Here is a 13,191-nt window from a genome sequence, read left to right as displayed (position 1 = left end):
CTATTTTTTAACATTCTCATCATCATTATATCAACTGATGGACCTTCATTGTTTAAAGCCATTTGTTATGTGTTACTTTATCCAAAGGCTTGATGTTCTACTAGTAGTATGTCTTATGTCTAATAACGTTGCGTTTTCCAGTGTGGGGCAGGCAATCAAGCAACTTTATGCTATGAACCCCGCCCACTGCCACTTAAACTTCTCAACTCGTTGAGCGATTTCGGTAATTCTGGTTCAGATCTTCTCATTTGTAACGTGATCATGCAGCGAAACTTCGAGCATAGCTTTTTTCATCGCTGTCTGACGCTGAGAGACCATTTTTCGGATCCATAAGTAAATTGGTGGCAACACACACCATTTGTAGAGTTTGGTTTTCTGGCACTGCGGGATTTTTGCCGAAAAGATATCATGAAGCTTCCCAAAAACCACCCATCCCAGTTAGCTTCGTTGATTTACGTGCGCATCTCTCTTGTCCAAATCCTAATATATATCTAACTATAGCTTTCGCCTCTATTTGTGGATCCAGCTTTTTCAAACAAGTGTCATAATATATCGTTATGAGAAATCGAACATGGCAGATATATCTTATCTTATTCTTGCCCTTATCCTAGTCAGTTCTTATGATAATGATTAAGCGATACCGTTTAATAAAATCGTGCAATCGATGGACGCTACTATGGATTCTTAGGACATTTATATTATCTACTAGTTATCATACATTCACGGTTTTAAATATACGAGTATTAAAATTACATCAAATTAAAAAAATATATAAATAAAATAAACACATAGTCTTTAAAAAATACCATAAAGTTTCATCAGCGCCATTACTACTTAATCTTTTGAAATATAATAATCTTTAGAAAATATTAGTTATAATATATAGTTAATGGGTATTCTATTTGATTATAATTAATGATGCGTATCATAATATTTTATAAATACCTCGAAGAATATAAAGAGGGTGCGAAGTCATCCGTTGCGGCCCGATCGGTACCAATAGAATTTAACGCTATGGGAATGTTAAAGGTTACCACCACCCACAATAATTTATTGTTAAATGTTAAAAGCTATCGCGCGTTTGCATAAATGCTACTGGTAGCTTCTATGAAATTATTTCAGTGTTTAATAAATTTCTATAACAATTTTTGTAGAGAGACATAATATACTTAGTTCCGAACTCACCCTTCTACCAGTTTAACGGAGTTGATATCTCATGGAACACGTTGTAACGTAGCGATTTGCTCCATGATTTCAATAAGCTGTGCAAAAATTAGGATTGCCACTTCGGCTTCAGTTTGCTCGAAGTCTTATAAACTAGACTTTTCAGTACCTCAGTACCTAATACCCTTTTTTATTTTTTATGTCAATAATTGACGGACCAAGACTGATAGTAAATGGAAAGCACGCAAGGAACGCGTCCTGCAACGTGCCGCCTTGAGTCCATCAGCCCGAGTCGTAAGTGTTAAGCCTCATGTGACTGTCGTTACACCGGCACCTACTCCTTTCAGACCGAAACACAACATTGTAAAATACTGCTTAACGGCAGAAATAAGAATGATGGCAGTACTTCCCCGGACGAGCTCTGTCAAAAAAAAAAGCACTACTGCTATACTACCCTTCACATTAGGCTATATCATCCCTACTAACCCTACAAATATTATAAATGTGAATGTAAGTTTGTCTGTTACGCTTTCACGCGAAAACTACTGAACCGATCTGCTAATACTTTTTATACATATTCTTGGAGGTATTAGAAATAACATAGTATACTTTACACTGAAAAAAAATTGTAAGATAAAAAATGTTTGTGAAATAATCTCATAATCTCATATATATGACTAGGTGTAGACTATAAAGCAGTACGCTGCCTCCCAAAATTACGCGGGCGAAGTCGCAGGGCACATCTAGTCACTTATAAATCATATATGTAACTAAGAGGAATTTCAGAGACCCACGACGTACATAGAACCCTGATCAATCAGCACTGAATCTATGAGAAACCCCAAAACTCCAAACACGACAGAAGTATCACGTTACAACAGATGTGCTGTAAGTTTTAAGTTGTTGAGAAGTTTGGTAATCCGCAAGGCGCAAACTGTCTTGTTTCTAACATTAGGCCAAGGTTACCATATCATTGCGGTGGCAGTAGGATAACTTAGTGTACTTAACAAACTTTGATTGAATTAGACGAGTAAAACCAATATATAACAATTATACCTTGGTACACAAATCTCTGAACGAAACTCTCCTTTTCTACAGCGTGTTTGTGGAAAGAATAGCCCTTTTTAGTAGTGGTAGAGAATTTTGAGACAGCTCATCCGGGGAACTGCTACCTCCATGCCTATTTCTGCCAAGTATAATTGCATTGTTTCAGTCTGAAGGGCCTGGTTGCCGGTGTTGTTTTAGGCACATGAAGCTTCCACAACTAAGCCTCATATTATCGAATACAGGCGGGCAATGTAGCATGTGTACCTTGCACGCCTTTCGAATTTATTTGCCATGTGCCATCTGCTTAGTCTGACAATACCTATCCCTACTTCCCTATTCCTACTAATATTGTAAATGTGAATGTAAGTTTGTTTGTTACGCTTTCACACAAAAACTACTGAACCGATCATCATGAAACTTTGTACACATATTCCTGAAGGTATTAGAAGTAATATAGGATGCTTTTTATCCCGAAATTAAGCTCATTTCTTTTGGGAGAGGGGACGAAAGTGTTTGACGATTTTACACCATAACGCCGTCAAATGATAATCGATTTAGATAATTACTAACTTACTTTTTTATATAAGAATACACAACTTAAAAATGTCAGTACAATTACACCTAAATTGAATGCCACGTCTTTTGAAAAAAAAAAAAAACGCTAACGAAGTCGCGGGCAACAGCTAGTTATATTATGATTATAAAAAAATAAAGCTTTGGACCCGTCAATTTAGTTAAAATTTGTGCACAATAGAATTTGCACCATTATCTACCCTACACCAGCTAAGAAATAACTGATAACGGTCAGATATAGCTCAACGTATAATAATCAAACATAGCTATAGGACCATCGTGATAAAACAATTTTTCGGATAACAAAACGTAAGATCCGAAATACGTAAAGAAGTACTTAACTCAATCAGGCACCTACGCCAAGTACCATTGGCATGATCATAAGTCATAAAGTTTTTTTAAATTTGCAAGAGATTGCTACTAAAAATCCTCAAACGGTTGGTTGCGTAACTACTAAAAGCAATGCTCGGCAAATATAAAAATTCTGTTAAATAACTCTATTCGAACGTCCAATTCGTAAATTTAATTTTGAAATAGTCTAAAAACGTGAAGATATATGGTGCTTCATTAATGCAAGCGATACACAGCTGCTGTATAGACGTCGCATTGCAGCTTTGATAAGAATTTTAAATACAACTATACCTTCCATATTGTTTAGAAGATACAATATTGGTAAGTATATAATTCCGAATGCAACTACCTTTTTCAATATACCTAGTTCCTGTGCAAAATAATTCAACCAAGTTGATAAAATTCGTAGGTAACTTAAATAGAATATCATTGCTAACAGTAAAATCTTTCTCTGGTCTTTATAAATTCTTATGTACGATTAGGTAATTTAAATCGTAATTTTCTTTGCTTAACCACAATTTTTGCATTCCTTGCTTTATTTTATTCCACTACAAATTAGCTGTTTAATTAAGGGGGAATGACAGTCATATTAACCCCGTCCCCCTAATCTGATTCTGCGTGACTTTTACGCAAGTCGCTTGGCAGCATGGCATCCCTTTATTGGTGGGGTCGTAACTAGCCACGTCAAACGCCTCCCACCAGATAAAATGTATAAATAAGTGTCAAAATTTATTAAGCATGCGATATAATCTTCGCAATACTAATGTAAAATTAAGTAAAGAATGCGGCATAAAATTGCCATGTGCTCCACAGTAGCGGCCGCAATGCAGATATACAATGAAACTTGGAAGTGTTAACTAACATTTTTCGCTCCGTATCTTTCACAATTTAAAAATACATGTGTTCTTTTTATTTCGAATAGGAGTTACAGGATTGCTCTTTCGCATTTTCGAGGGCTATGTTTGTTTTAAAGTTTTGTTACCATCAAATGTGCATAAATTCTATGGTATTTATTTAATTGCTCATTTTGTTTCCTTTTGTTTAATACTGAATTTTGCGTGGCAGCGTTGTATTTTGTTGGTCAAGCTTTATTATATTTAACTTTTCCACATTTCAACTATGTTTACCAAATAATGTTTCAGTCACTGACATAAGATTATGTGTCCGAGTCAGATGGAATGCAGTGAAATGATACTTTTTTAACACTAGCGTACCCAGCCCGCTTTGCCGGGCTAGATTTTGCTTTATTTTATTTAAACAATAAACTTACATCATTAAATTTTTAATTTAAGTCTCACAATATATTAAATCATCGGTATTCATTCTCTTCTATTCTCTTGCGAGCGGGTGAAGATCATTATCTACACCCATGTACACCCAACAATAGAATATCATCATAGTTAATAAAAGCTGTATTTGACAGTTTGACAGTTCAAAAATAGGAGTTCTCCGATCGTCACCAAATATATATATATATATATATATATATATAGAAGATAGATATAGATGCAGAACTCTAAAAAACATTAGCTATTCTATCAGCCAACAAAGCGAAAAGTTTGGAGTCTAAGTGAAGACAAGGTATTAATTCTTGGATTGACCAATGGCATGATCAACGAGCTGGGACTATGTTAATTGCAGTCCAAATTCTAGACCGCTATACGTTACAAATTATGCATTTCTAAAAATATCATTCTGTTTAAAAGGGCTAAACTATCTACACTTAATATTGTGTGTGTAAAAAAAGAAATTTAATAGATAAGAAAAAGGTGTAGGTATTTACAGTAGCCTCGCAATATACCAATTTTTAATAATAAATTATTATTAATGTATAGAATACCTATATCTTTATAAAACAAAATATTAGTCATTATAAATGAAATGGACATAAATTAGTGATATCAGCATAATAGTCTTTAAAAAGCGCAGAAAACCTTGAGTATATGCTTTTATAACCTGATACCGATGATTATATTAAATTAACCTTTACATAAGTTTAAAAAATGTATAAAAACTCAGTTAATACATCGAGGCTACTTTACTATTGATGAATTTCTTAGTGACAATTTGAATGAATTTTAAATTTTGATAAGAGAAGTCATTCATCCGAACCGGAGCTGAGGGTAGTATACTTACTTCTAGGAGTATACTACCCTCAGCTACCCTCAGATATATACCGTTCGCATATCCGGTATATACCGGAGCTAAGGCTATACTATTATAGCCTTAGCTTTGGTATATATAATATGTATATAATATATATACACATGAATTCGAGGATAAAATTGGTTTTATAAACGAGTTATACACTCTTCTTGCTTTCCATTCCGATTTCCAGGAGATGATATAGACAGGAAATGTCTGTATTGTTCTTGTTTTTTTTAAATATTTATATTAGAATGCCAAATTGCTAGTTTGGTGTTGGTGATAAATTTACAAGTCATTACTTTTTTGCATAAGAAGCAATTCTGCTTCGCGTATTAAGAAAGTAAAGAATAAAGAAGAAGGTTTAAGAGGTCTCCAATAGTGATTTAATGAATACACTTTCATTATAAACCACGGAGAAAATTCACAAAAATGCAAAGGTACAATTTGGCGATAAATGTATGAGCATTGATGAAGTGATAAGTATAGATATAGTCAGTATATATACGTAGATCTGAGTAATCGTTGCCTTTCCCGTGTTTGGCTCCGTGACAATCATTCAATCAAGCAAGTTAAACTGAACACATGAAGCCGCATGAGAATTTAAAATAACACCCAGGCGTATCCTTTGGGAGCATTAAAATTGTATTTGCGTTGAAAATTTAAAGAGGTAGAGAGATGATTTTTCCCGGTACAGGGAAACATTTTTTATCGGGAATATTTGGATATTTGAAATCAAAAATCGTGCGCGAATGGGTCATAAATCTTCGAACAATTTTGCCAGTGATGACTTATGGCTATGAAACATGGTCTGATTATTAGGTCGTTAAAAATGCTCAGTATCGCAGAAAACGTTTTTGTGGACCATCTTTACGTCATAAACTCGGAAATGAGGAAATCCATGTAAGAACCAGACTTACAGGCTTAAATAACATAGTAACGAAGATAAATTGCGAATTGGGCAGACCTTCAAGGTCTGATAGACGTCTAAAGTGTGTCACCCATCCAGTTCCCAACTTAGTCAAAGTTAATTCACCAGCGTAATCGACATAACACTGTTCCACCTAGGTCTCTGCAAACTCTAAACTATAATTGTCGAGTATTTAAAGATAACGTTATTTTGTTATAAGTGCGCTTATCTTAGAAATTCACTTGAATATATGCAATCTCGCGATAAGAACTCTCGTAGGTAGGTACGACCATAATATATATAGTTCATAAAACATAGGTTATTTTCGTATCTGAATTGTTACTACTAAGTTTTTATGACAGTCTTATCTTAATGTAATTATTTTTTTAATTTGCACACTGTCTGTGGCAATCGATTATGAAGGATCTGTTTTATTAAATGTTTACTTGTTATGTACTCACAATTTGGCAAATAAATAATAATAATAATTTTTATTATTATTATTATTATTATTATCATATAACAATCACTAATTTGGATATTTGTAGGCTTTCATAGACGTCAAATTAGGACATAAAGAATAGATTAGTCATAGAAAGTAGCTTATGCTGCAAAAGATAAAAATCAAACAACATTATTGTGTTTTAATTAAGGACTATCAATTACTTTGTTAGTTTAAATTTAGACAGTTCATTCAATTGGTACACATTCCGTGCTATGTTCTTACATTTTCTTACATTTGCATTTTTGACAAAACTTCTACATAGGTACTGTTACAGGAAACAAGTCCTACATATGTTATATTATATTATGTGTAATCGTATTTTCCTTATAAAGGTTAATAGGTATAAGAGCTGCAATTAAATCGTTCTCCATTATTTAGCTCGTGACTAAGTGCTGGAATTCTTGCACTGCATCATTGAGAAAATGGCGGTTTATAATATAATAAACAGAAACAACAGAGGTGTTTGTAAGCAAACACTACAGTTAGTAATAGATTAATGAGACACCTTGATAATATTTCTAACAATATCAGCTCCGGTTGTGATTTGTTTCACTGTCCTATTTGATGAAATAAATAAAATATATACTACTCCAATAAACACATCGCCATCTAGCCCCAAAGTAAGCGTAGCTTGTGTTATGGGTACTAGGATGACTGATGAATATTTTTATGACTAATATACATAAATACTTTTAATAAACACCCAGACACTGAAAAACATTCATGTTCATCTCACAAACATTTTCCAGTTGTGGGAATCGAACCCACGGCCTTGTAATCAGAAAGCAGGGTCGCTGCCCACTGCGCTAGGCCGATTATCTTATTAGAAGATATAATAAGATCCTTTTTGTTTGTTGTATCATCTTTATAAAGGCGTTTTGAAGAATTGATCGTAAATTAATTTAATTTTCACTTTATGAATTCCTGGTATTCTTCTACCTATGTTAGAAATTCGTCACGTAGCCCTATCTTAGCTAGTTAAAAAAGTATTGAAAAAGTATAAGTAAGGCATTTGTTAGTCAGGCGCAAGAAATAAAATATCTTCATTATGAAACTAAAAAAAAAAATTAAGTAGGAATTTTTAATAGAGAATTAAAAAAATTAAGAATTATTTAAAGCAAATAAGGGTTTTTATTATGTACAGAAAGAGCACCTCTATACTTTCTCCAGCGCCAAGGTTGGGAAACCCTGTACTAGATTTTGCCTCGCAAATGTTGGTTCAACTCCCACGTGCTGTGCAAAACTAAAGCAGAACTTCGATGAATTAACAAATAGCCCCAAAGTAATCGTAGCTTGTGTTATGGGTACTAAGATAGCTGATGAATATTTTTATGAATATAATACACATAAATACTTATCATTATATATATATTTCTTGTGTGCGTATGTCACTGAACTCCTCCTAAACGGCTGGACCGATTTGAATGAATTTTTTGGTATGCGTTTGGGTGGCACCCTGGATGGTTTAGATTCACAAATTAGCCCGACAGATGGCGCTGGGGTCCGCTAGTAAATATATAATATACAGATGAACACCCAGCCACTTAAATACATTCGTCACATAAACATTTGGGTTGGGTTGTGGGAATCGAGCCCACGGCTCAGAAAGCAGGGTCGCTGCCCACTGCGCCAACCGGCTATCAACAATTGTTTGAAGGGCGGATAAGCAAATGCCTTAAACGCTTATCTGATTCTTCGTTAAATAAAGGCTGTAATCACAAACATCAAGTGCCCCGATGGATCATTTGTCCGATATTTAAAATACATATAACTTAAAAGTATTTCTTAGGGAAACAGAAGTTCTATTATTTATGTGATATTCGTAAAGGACTAGCTCGAGAAGAGTTAGCAATCAAGGCGTAGGACGTCAGGACTCTCCTCAAGTTACGGTCTACCGCTACCAGTATTTACTTGTTACTCAAAACACTTAGCTCTGCTTGCTTTTTTTTAATATTTGATAAGAATTTGGTCTTATTTCACATCAATTTAATATATTAGTATATAAAATTTCTCGCATGTGCAATAACGTTTTGTAAAAATCTCACCAGGATATTATATTTCAAATGACGTAACTCTTACGGTATTGTAACATTAGTAAAAGTGAGGTATATATGTATTATGTTTACTTAATAGGTCTAGTTACTGTATTATATATCTATTCCGGGTCTTTGTAATCGTTACTTAACTGGCGCTTAAAGCTAGCGCTATAGGAGTTAGAATGCTCTTAGCGTCTTATTTTTCTTATTCCACTACACGTTAGCCCTGCAATCTCACGAGATGGTAAGTGATGATGGAGTCTAAGATAGTAGTGGGCTAACCTGTTAGGGAGTATGCCAGTTATATTTAAAGCGTACCCCTTATTTCGTTTCTACACGGCGTACCGGAACGCTAACGAACGTCTATATCGGTAGGGTGGTAACTAGCCACGGCCGAAGCCTCCCACCAGAGTAGACCAGAGAAAATTAAAAAATTATTAATTCTCAAATATCCCCTGCCGGTAAACGAACCCGGAACCTCCAGCTCACAGTGCTCACCGCTGCGCCAAGGAAGGTCGTCCAAAACCTCCTAGTTGTGCTCTACCTCATAGGCACAGTCCCCCGCTCATAGGAGAAAGTTGTTCTTCTTCTTCTTCTTTTCTTTTCGGTTTCCGCAAATAAGCAAGGCGCTTGTTTTGCGTAGAATTTTTCCGTTGTTGCTGCTCGCTAATGCAGCCACCCAAGCTTATTCCAGAAGCCTATTATGCCGCCCAAGTACTAAAGACTTCCGGTTATGTGACTGGGGATCTTAAGTAGACCTCGCGTTCAGTGGCGAGCACTTCATACATGCACAAAAGCACTGCCTTCCTTAAGATTGATATTTAACTGGTATAGGAGGGTTTTTTGCTATTTCATGCTATCTTCCTGCTAAATGCATACCCTGGTGAATAACTCAGTGTACGTCACTGCTCGCGTTGTACTGCTGCGACCGGGCACTCCAGCATCACGTGTGTTGGTTTATTGTCTACCTCAATACATTATCTGCAAAGAGGGCTGTCAGTAGGAGAGAGGGATATGAGTAAGGGAGAACTGATGAGAAGATCCACGTTACAAAATAATACGGATTTGTAAGCCTTTGGTAAAAGTGGATCCAAGATCTCTTGATGCGTAATCAAACATTCTATCTACCGTGGTGTTTAGTTGTAACTCAGCTACGTCGCTATGCGTTATAAAGCAAATTTTGAATTAACGCTTGATAATCATAAATTAATATGGAACAGCATGGAACACCTACGATCAGAGTTATAAATTAACATTGGTAGAATGTTGATTAAACTCTATTCCAATGTTTTCCATCTCTATTCAACCCGTGCTATAGATAGAGAGGTAAGTTGCTTAGTCAGATAGTCAATTTCCGAGTGTAGATCAGTTAACAATGGTTTGCGTGTGCATTCAATAGAGCCTTATTAAGACTTGCGTGGTTCGAGCCACGTGCAATTTCAAAAGTTTATTGTAGGTATAGTTAGGTTCGAGCGTAGTCTATTCTTGTCTGTGGTAATGAAACATTTAAATATGGAACGTTTTATTGTTGCTCATATACAAACTGTTTATATTTTCATTGGCTCATGCAATGATATAATATAATGATATTGCACACCCGCGAATTGTAAACGTATCAATCACATTGCAGTGCACCAAGTAGGTAAGAGCCGCTTCTACTCATCATCAATATTCTCAGCCTTAGCACTAGAATTTCGTACCATCCCTTTTATTTTTAATAGTGTTGCCCAAATGCAAGAACAAGACGAGACTTAGCCAGTCTTGGTCTTGGTCTTGCGCCAATACACCTGGTCTTGGTCTTGGTTTTGGTCTTGCGCTCCCAGTCTTGGTCTTGCAGCAAGAGTCTTGCAAGTCTTGCAATTACCTATTAGTCTATTACTATTTATTAAAGTTTACTTTAAATCTAAGAAAAACGTATTAGAATTGGAACATTGTGAGCTTGAATTAACATAGCCATAGTAAAGATCAAGCAGATTAATAAATAACTGAAGATTTGATAAGAAATTCGAAAAATCAACTGACCTATATGTCGTTTTCCATGGAAGTAACTGTTTCTTAATAAACATTTATGATTTATAAGCTTACATTTGCTAAAACATGTAAAAAAACAAATTAATTACAATAACTTGACTGTATTTTAAAGAACAATACTTATCTGTCTAGAAAGAGATTGAACCCTCAACTTATAAGAAATTTAATAAAAGAGTTTTACGATTTATCATTTATTTGAATAAAAAATAAAATACAACACAAATCAACAGCTTTATCATTAGGTTATGATACTTTATATCAATTCTTTTGACCAAGAATTAATACAAAGTAACCATCTGGCTGACTCATCACTTAACCTATTTCTATGTTTTCTAATTACTAATGATGCTTTAGAAAATAACCTCTCAGCAGGTACTGAAGTTGCAGGTATTGAGAGAAAATCACGGGCCATTTTCGATAAAATCGGATACTCTGTCTCATGCGTCCTCCACCAATCTAAAATGTCTTCCGAGCTGGCAGTTCTTGGTTTTCTCAGGTACTCCTCCAACTCGTCTATCACTAAGCCTTGAAGACAAGATCCAGATGACGTCGAGGGACATTCATAGAGTTTATCAAAGTCTATTACGTCTTCATCTTCATCACATACTTTATTGTCTTTTTCTGGTAATTCCAGAGATTTGTTCAGTGAGTGTAGACTTTTATATTCTTCATAAAGTTCATTGAACTTGCGCAGACTTTCTGTTTTAAGTTGCTTCCCCCACATTGTCAGGTCAAAAGTCTGAGCCTTATGCCTTGGGTCTAAAATTAAAGAAGTACAATAAATCCAGTTGCTCTTCTTGTAATGTTTAAGCATTTTGTCTCGAGCTGCTTGGAAAGCTAGAATGAGCCTTTCATCCACTTCAGATCGATTAGGTTTCTCATCTAACTGTTTTACCATGGATTCAATTTTATCTAGCAAGAGATTAAATGATACAATGACTAGCGGTAACGTAACATATTTGTCTCCACCAAGTTTTGTACTTAAAAGTTTAAAGTTTATTAGAAATTTATGTAATTTTTCGAGTACCTGCCATTCATTAGCTGTGATTTGAAAATCATTCAATTCGGTGACAGAACTGCACAATATGTCAATGCCCGCTCTCACTTTTAAACCAAATCCAATCATATCATGTGTGGAATTCCATCTCGTTGGACAGTCAAGAATGGCATTTAGATTTGATGGCACGCCAGCTGCTTCACAAGCAGACTGAAACTTCTTCTTCACTATCTCACTTCTTTTTATTTTACTGGAAATACTGCGTAACTTTGTTACAGATGTACGCGAGTCAGCAATATTTGGTGCAGATTCTTCATCTTCCTCATCCTCAGTTTCGTCTGCATAGTCTTCGTACTGCTGATCTTGCGCGTTAGTGTCAGACTCACAGTGTAATGCTAAGGTCTTTAATAAATGTTGTACACCAAGGTTTAAAATGTGAGCAAAGCACCGGAAATGTTGATTGTCTGAATCAAAGTGTGGCGGCAGCTGTTTGCCCAGTTCATACATAAATTTGGTATTTGCAGTTGCGTTGTCGACCGTGATACCTTGTATTTTATCAATTATGCCATATTCCAATAAACATTCATGGAAAATCGTTGCAATATCTTCCCCAGTATGTCGACCGCGTGATGGTATAAAATCAAGAACTACAGATCGATACTTCCATTCGTTGTCTATATAATGAATAGTAACCCCGTAGTAACTCCTACCAGCAATTGACGTCCACCCATCAATGGTAAACGACATTTTAGATGATAATGGTTGAAGTCGTTCCTTGAGATTCAATTGGAGCTCTTCAAATCGCTCTTTGACTTTCCTTCTAAGTGTAGACCTTTTAGGAAACACCATATTAGGGCAAATACGTCGAAAATATACTTGTGTAGCTTCGTCATCGAAAAATGAGAAGGGAAGATATTTTTTCACCACCCAATCAACTGTAGCTGTCGTGATGTTGTCACTGCTGTTTTCCGACTGAAACAAAACAATAAATCTTGTGTTATTATTTAAAACATACTAGGTTTGAGCGTATAAGAGGAGGAGGTTTGTTGTTGTTAAATCGAGAAAATCGTTAAATTGATATTTGTTATATTAAGGTTGCACTGTACTGTAATTTACCAAAATAAAGTACTTAGTTGTTACTGGCCGATTAAATGAAAATATGGGTGTTTATAAAAAATATTTAAGACGATAATTACATACTTAATATGTCGCACCCCTAGATGAAAACACCACTAACTCAAAAATACTTACGTAAGTTAATGGCGTTTTTGAAAGTATCGCATGAATAGCTACGCGGAGTTAAAATTCTTTTAACTGTTAAAAAAATATTCTTACCTGTCCACTTCTTCCAGCGGTTACTAAAAAGCTTGTGATATCTCCACTTAATTTTGGTTTAACAGGAAGAAATATTTCTGATTCCTTTTTGTGGAAA

General features: G+C 35.1%; 1 protein-coding gene across 1 annotated transcript in view; it reads left to right on the top strand.

Annotated features, from left to right (window-relative positions):
• The window catches only part of LOC120630532 (CYFIP-related Rac1 interactor A), a 56,693-nt gene that overhangs the window by 2,667 nt on the left and 40,835 nt on the right, over positions 1-13,191 (top strand). The window lies entirely within an intron of this gene.

This window comes from Pararge aegeria, chromosome 16, assembly GCF_905163445.1.
Source record: "Pararge aegeria chromosome 16, ilParAegt1.1, whole genome shotgun sequence".
NCBI classification, from domain to species: Eukaryota; Metazoa; Arthropoda; class Insecta; order Lepidoptera; family Nymphalidae; genus Pararge; species Pararge aegeria.
This window is presented reverse-complemented; position numbering and strand designations above follow the sequence as displayed.